At 46.6% G+C, this 7,199-nt stretch overlaps 1 pseudogene; it reads right to left on the reverse strand.

The window, feature by feature from the left end:
• Positions 1 to 1,397: 1,397 nt before the first annotated feature.
• Positions 1,398 to 2,840, reverse strand: LOC127227749 (tubulin alpha-3 chain-like; annotated as a pseudogene).
• Positions 2,841 to 7,199: the final 4,359 nt, after the last annotated feature.

Below are 7,199 nucleotides of genomic sequence, written 5' to 3' on the forward strand. Positions count from 1 at the left end.
GTTCCTTCCTTTCAGATAATGCTAGTTTGTACATCAAGTTGACACAAGACCAACCAGCACAGAAGCCTCTGCAGTTAAATGTATACACTGCCATTCCAGAGGACCCAGGCCCTCAGGACCTTCCTTATCTCACTGTCCCCAGAGTCCCAGCACAAACCCTGTCCTTTCGTCTTCCCTCCAGGGTCTGGGACTCCAGACCTTTTTTTTTTTTTTTTTGTTCCTCTCTCCAGGTGTCCCCCAAACAGGCTGGTTCACCAACTGTGGCCCCCTACACTGAGCTGGATACAAGAGAAAGTGAATAAATAAAAGTGTTCGGGAGGCAAGGGGGAGAAGAGAGAATCCAAAGCAAACCCTGCACAGTGAAGCCAGAAGTTCTGCCCCACAGTGTTTGAGTCAGAGTGACAGTCACAAAACAAAAGCACTTTGGGATGCTGGCAAAAGAAACTCAGACCCCACTGTCACCTTCAGCAGTCTGAGCAGTCCCCTGGGAGTTTCAGAAACTTCAAGACCAGGATTCATGGCTCCAATGTTGAAAAGAATTTCAGGAACAATCAGTTTATAGAGTTGGTGATTTTTTTTTTTAAAGCAATGGGGAGGTGGATCACACCCCTATTCCAGCACCAGGTAGGCAGAGGCAGGAGAATATCTGAGTTCGAGGCCAGCCTGGTATACAGAGCAAGTTCCAGGATAGCTAGGGCTTGAACTTGTCTCAAGAAATTTTGCCTTCTTTTGGAATTTTCTTTGGGTTGTCAACCAGCTCCCAAATTAAAAACACAGGGACTTTTATTAATTAGGAATGCTCGTCCTTCACTTAGGTTTGTCCCACTAGCTCTTTTTTAACTTAATTTAACCTGATTCTATTCCTCAATGTTTTGCTTCAAGGCTTTTACCTTTCTTTCATTCAGTATGTCCTACTTTCCTGCTTCCTCCATGTCTGTCTGGTCCCTGGCATCTCTTTTTCTTTCTTCCCCTGAGCCTAAATTCCTCCTCCTCCTTACTCTCCCAGCTCAGAATGACCATTCCACTTTTGGGGGGTGGGATTGATACAGGGTTTCTCTGTGTAACAGCCCTGGCTGTATTAGAATGTGCTCTGTAGAACAGGCTGGCCTCAAACTCAGAGATTCACCTGCCAAGTGAGATCTGCCTCCTAAATGCTGGGATTAAAGGGGGGTGTGCTGCCATTGCTCAGCAAGATTTTTTTGAAATAACTATTTACTTTTATGTGCATTGTTGTTTTGCCTTCATGCATGTCTGGATGAGGGTGTCAGATCTTGGATTTATAGACATGTGAGTGCTGGGAATTGAACCTAGGTCTTTGAAAGAGCCGCCAGTGCTCCTAACCACTGAGTCATCTCTCCAGCCCCAAGAGTTTTTTTAAACACTATAAAAAATTTTAAAGTAAATAAATCCTTTAGTTTCAATGGTGGGGAAGACAGAAATGGATGGCTGCCAGCTGGACCCATACTCTCAATATTCCTGCCCTTCTTCTGCCTCTGCTTCCACAGAATCCATACCCACCTCTTCATAATCTTTCTCCAGAGCTGCCAGGTCCTCCCCGGCCTCTGAGAACTCCCCTTCCTCCATGCCTTCTCCCATGTACCATGCACAAAGGTATGCTTGGTGTACATGAGGTCAAACTTGTGGTCCAGGTGGGCCCAGGCCTCTGCGATGGCTGTGGTGTTGCTCAGCATGCACACGGTCTTCTGCACTTTGGCCAGGTCTCCTCCAGGGACCACTGTTGGGGGCTGGTAGTTAAGACCCACCTTAAATCCAGTTGGGTACCAATCCATAAATTGGATAGTGCGTTTGGTCTTGATGGTAGCAGTAGCCGCATTGACATCTTTTGGGACCACATCCCCTCTGTACAACATGCAGCAGGCCATGTATTTGCTATGGTGAGGGTCACACTTCACCATCTGATTGGCTGGCTCAAAGAAAGCATTGGTGATCTCTGCCACAGACAGCTAGCTGCTCATGGTAGGCCTTCTCAGCTGAGATGACTGGGGCGTAGGTGGCCAGTGGGAAGTGGATGTGAGAGTATGGCACCAGGATGGTCTGGAATTCTGTTAAGTCCACATTCAGGGCCCCATCAAACCTCAGGGAGGCTGTGATGGATGACACGATCTGCCCAATCAAATGATTGAGGTTGGTGTAGGTGGGACACTCAATATCCAGGTTGTGCCGACAGATGTCATAGATGGCTTTGTTATCCACCATGAAAGCACAATCAGAGTGTTCCAGCATCGTGTGCATGGTCAGGATAGAGTTGTAGGGCTCCACAACAGCTGTGGAAACCTGGGGGGGGGGCTGGGTAAATGGAAAATTCCAGCTTGGACTTCTTGCCATAATCCACTGAAAGCTGTTCCATCAGCAGAGATGCGAACCTGGATCCTGTGCCACCTCCAAAGCTGTGGAAGACAGGAAGGCCTGCAGTCCTGTGCACAGATCTGCTAGTTTTCGGATCCGGTCCAGGACCAGGTCCACAGTCTCCTTGCCAATGGTGTAATGACCTCTGGCATTGGCTGCATCTTCTTTCCAGTGATCAGCTGCTCTGGGTGGAAAAGTTGCCTTTAGGTTCAGGTGCGCGCACTTCATCGACCACTGTGGGCTCCAGGTCCACAAACCCTGCTCTGGGCACATGCTTGCCAGCTCCAGCTTCACTGAAGAATGTGTTGAATGAGTTGTCACTGCCACCAATGGTTTTGTCACTTGGCATCTGACCATCAGATTGAATACTACATTCAAGACAGTACAGTTCCCAGCAGGCATTGCCAATCTGGACACCTGCCTGCCCCACATGGATAGAGATACACTCACGCATCCTGAACTCTGCAGACCCACTCAGCCGCTGCCTGCCTGCCTCTCAACCGCCTCTCGCCTCTGCCACCCCAAGATTTTTTTCAAGCAGGTTTCTCTGTGTAGCCCTGGCTCATCTGGAACTAACTATGTAGAACAGATTGATCTCAAATTCATAGAGATCTGTGTGCTTCTGCTCCTAAATGCTGGGGTTATAGGTATACACCATCATTTGTGGACTAACCATAGGATCTTGGTGGAGTTCAAAGTTACTCTCTTATCACTGAGGGACAGTGACAGTACGACAACCCAAAATGTGGAAGTCTAGCCTATAGGCGCAGGAAGGCAGGCCCTTTACTGTCTTGAGAGTCTCTGGAAAGCAATGAGGCCCTATCCAAGGTCATAACTTCAGTGGTTTGAAGGAGAATGACCCACAGACTCATAGTTGGTGAACTGTTTGGAAAGGATTAGGAGGGGTGGCCTTATTGGAGGACGTGTGTCACTGGGAGTTGGCCTTGAGGTGTCAAAATCTTCTGCTAAGCACATTGGTTTTCTCTCTGCCTGCTGCCTTTGGATCAAACTGTGGCTCTCAGCATCTTTTCCAACACAATGCCAGCCTACTGCCACACTCCCCACTATGATAATAATGGATTAACCCTTTGTAAGTGAGCCCCCAATTAAATATTTACTTCTATAAGTTGCCTTGGTCATGGCGTCTCTTTATAGCAATAGAACAGTGACTAAGACAGATTCATTCAGGCTGTAAGTTTGAGTTATTGGTATTTTAGCATAAAGGGTTTTGTTTTGTTGGTTTTTTGAGACAGGGTTTCCCTGTGTATCCCTGGCTATCCTGGAACTCACTATGTAGTCCAGACTGCCTTGAAATTCAAAGCATCACCTGCCTCTGCCTCCCTAATTCAAGGACTACGTTGTGTGTTACCACCCCACAAAGTATTTTATATGAAAGAGATATTAACTCTGCCAGCAGCCTTACAGCAAATGAAATTGTTTGTTATTGAGACAGGGTCCCACTATGTAGCTCAGGTTGGCCTTAAACTCAGAGATCTGCCTGCCTTGAATCCAAGTGCTGAGATTAAAGGCGTGAGCCACCATGCCCAGCAAAGTTTTTTTTTTGTTTTTGTTTTTGTTTTTTTTGTACGTGAATGAATAAAACAATATGGAATGTGGCTAGAGACATGGCTCTGCAGTTAGGAGCTTTCCCATAGACCTGGGTGATTTCCAGCACCCACAACAGAGGTTTCAATGAGCTGCAACTCTAGTTCCAGGGATCCAATGCCCTCTTATAGCCTCCTTTGGAGTCAGGCACGTATGTCATGCACAAATATACATGCAGGCAAAACATACACAAAAAAGTAACTTTTAAAATATGGAATATCTATATACTAGAACACTGCTTGTCTTAGTCACTGTTCCATTGCTATGAAGAACACCATGACCAAGGCAGCGTATAAAAGAGAGTATTTAATTGGGGGTTTGTTTACACTTAGTCCATCATCATCACAGCATGAAGTACAGTGGCAGACAGGATAGTGCTACAGCAGTAGCCAAGAACTTACATTTAATCTATAAATTGGAGGCAAGAGAGAGCAAGATCTCCTGCATGAGCTTTTGAAACCTCCAAGGCCACCCCCAGCAAGACTACACCTCTTAATCCTTCTCAAATAGTCCCATTAATTTAGGGCCAAACATTCTAATATAATAGCCTATGGGAGCCACTCTCATTCAAACCACATTACTCAGAAATAAAAATATATGATGCAGTTTAGGCGTATCACACACCTCTAATCCCAGCACTCAGAAGGCAGAGGCAGGCAGGTCCCTGTGAGTTTGAGGTCAGCCTGGTCCAATAGTGAGATCTTGTGTTTAAAAAGTAGGGGTTGGGGCTGGAGAGACAGTTCAGAGGTTAAGAACATGGTCTGCTCTTCCAGAGGATCTAAGTTTGACTCCCAGCATCCCCATGGTGGCTTACAACCCTCTGATTTCCGTTGTAGGGGATCCAGACCCTCTTCTGACCTCCGATACATGAATGCAGGCAAAACACTCACACATGCAAGGCATTGGTGGCACATACCTTTAGTCCCAGCACTCAAGAGGCAGAGGCAGGCAGATCTCTGTGAGTTTGAGACCAGCCTGGTCTACAAGAGCTAGTTCCAGGACAGCCTCCAAAGCAATGCAGAAAAACCCTGTCTTGGGGTGGGGGGGAAAAAAGCTTACACATGTAAAATAAAAAATCAATCTTTAAAATTTTTGTTTGTCTGAGATGGTCTCAATATGTAAGCTCTAGCTGTTCTGGAACTCACTATGTTCACAAGGGAACTCACAAAGATGCACCTGCCTCTGTCTCCTGAGTGCTGGTATAAAGCCATGTGCCACCACACCCAGCTAAAAATAAAGTTTAAAATGTTTTAGTCTGTCATGGAGATATAAACTGGCAAGATTAGCTGAAAAGGCAAAGACAGAGGATCTCTGTGAGTTCAAGGCCAGTCTGGTCTAGTCTACATAACAAATTCCAGGACAGCCAGAATTTTGTAGGGAGACCCTACAAAAAAATTAATAAAAAAGAGTAACCAGATGATGGTGGCTTTAATCCCAGCACCCTGGAGGCAGAGGCAGGCAGATCTTAGAAGTCAGTCTGGTCTAGGATAACCACTTTTACAGAGAAACCCTATCTTGAAAACCCAAAATAAATTTAAATTAAATAAATACATAAATAGGAATTGTGCCAGACTAATTCAAGAACATTGCATGCAATCCCACATTTGTACACTAGGTGGCAGAAAAATTCAGTCACTTCTTGCCTACTCTTTGTTTTGGGCAACAAAGCACTCCATCAGTTTAAAGGGTAGCATTGCAGAGCCTGGGCAATTCTCAAGTTTGTCAGCATTTCAAAGGCAGGAGCTAAGACCTGAGCTTCAGAATCAAAAATCCAGGTAGCCAGGTATACTCAGGAGGCTAAGGCATGACTTCAAATTGACCAGCCTGGGTCACATAGGTGGAATCCCTCTAGTGACATTATGGCCCTACCTAAAAAATAAGAATCACAGCACATCTTCCCAGATCCCTCCCCTAAACCCTTCCTCTCCTAACTTCATGCCTTAGCAGAGGGATGCCTTGCAGCTGTGTTTGTACCAACCAGCTTTTGGGCCAGTGGCTGGTTGGCCCAAAAACCTGGTTGGGGAATGCTGCTGCTTCAGGACGGTGACACCTTGAGTACCCTTTGCACAGCTAGAGGACAAGGACACCTGGGTGGGTAGGGAACCCAATGCTTCATCCCTGGAACCCAAGCACTCTCAAACTTGAGGCTCAAGGACCCAAACTCAAAGTCACCCTAGCAGGCCACACAGTGAAACCTTAGAAGCCTGTGGACCTTCCAAGCCTGCTTTCTGTTCCTTTTGCTTCCAATCCTGGCCCCAAGTCAAGAAGAGTTAGCTCCTTGTCTAGTGCCCATCCCTGCTCCTCACTTGCTCTCCAGTGTAGTCTTTGTGGCCCACCTCAGCTCTGGATACAAATTTCTCCATGATACAGATTTAATTCAGAATGGCTCCTTAAGCTGCTAAGCTTGGCGTGCCTACTTGACTGGGCTACTTCTACGGCTGCAGAGTTGTGCTGCACTGAAGAATTCAGTGTGGGAGGCTGACTAGGATTACCTTGACAGAAACCAAGTTATAGAGCACCAGTTTCTAGGTACAGCCTGTCACACCACAGGTTCTCAACCCAGTGTGCAGAACCCTCATCAATTCATCTTTACCCAGGTAATAAGGTCTACACAGCAGGGACACCTGGATACTAATCTGCCTGAGTAAAGATCTGCACTACTGCCAGCTTGAGACCAGAGATGTTGCTGTCACGGTCCTCCACCCCACCCCCAAGCAGGGTTTCTCTGTAGCTTTGGAACCTGTCCTGGCAATGGATCTGTAGACCAGGCTGCCCTCAAATAGATCCACCAGTCTTTGTCTGCTGAAAGCTGGGATCAAAGGTATGCGCCACCAACACCTGGCTGCTGGTTATGGGCAATAGATGCAATAGATGTCTCCTCCCCACAGCCTTGAATGGCACCAAAGTCCCATTGTTGGGGTATGGGGTAGTGTGATCTCAGAAGTTTTGACTTCCATCCCCACACTTAGTGCTTCATGAACTTAAGTTCCCATTCTGCTCCCTGGGAATGCTATTGGGACTTTAGGCAATAATAAAATGTACGCGCCCAGTAGTACTTAAAAATTAAGCCATCCACCCATACTTCCAGAATACACAGGGGCAAAGCAGAGCTCCCTAAGCATCCATCTTTTCCCAATTACTCCAGGACAATCCAGGACGCCTTTTTCTCAGGAGTAAGGCCCAGAACAGTAGGAAGGACTTGTCAGGGATACCAGTGCAGGGTGGCT

This window comes from Phodopus roborovskii, unplaced genomic scaffold (assembly GCF_943737965.1).
Source record: "Phodopus roborovskii unplaced genomic scaffold, PHOROB, whole genome shotgun sequence".
In the NCBI taxonomy this organism is placed as follows: Eukaryota; Metazoa; Chordata; class Mammalia; order Rodentia; family Cricetidae; genus Phodopus; species Phodopus roborovskii.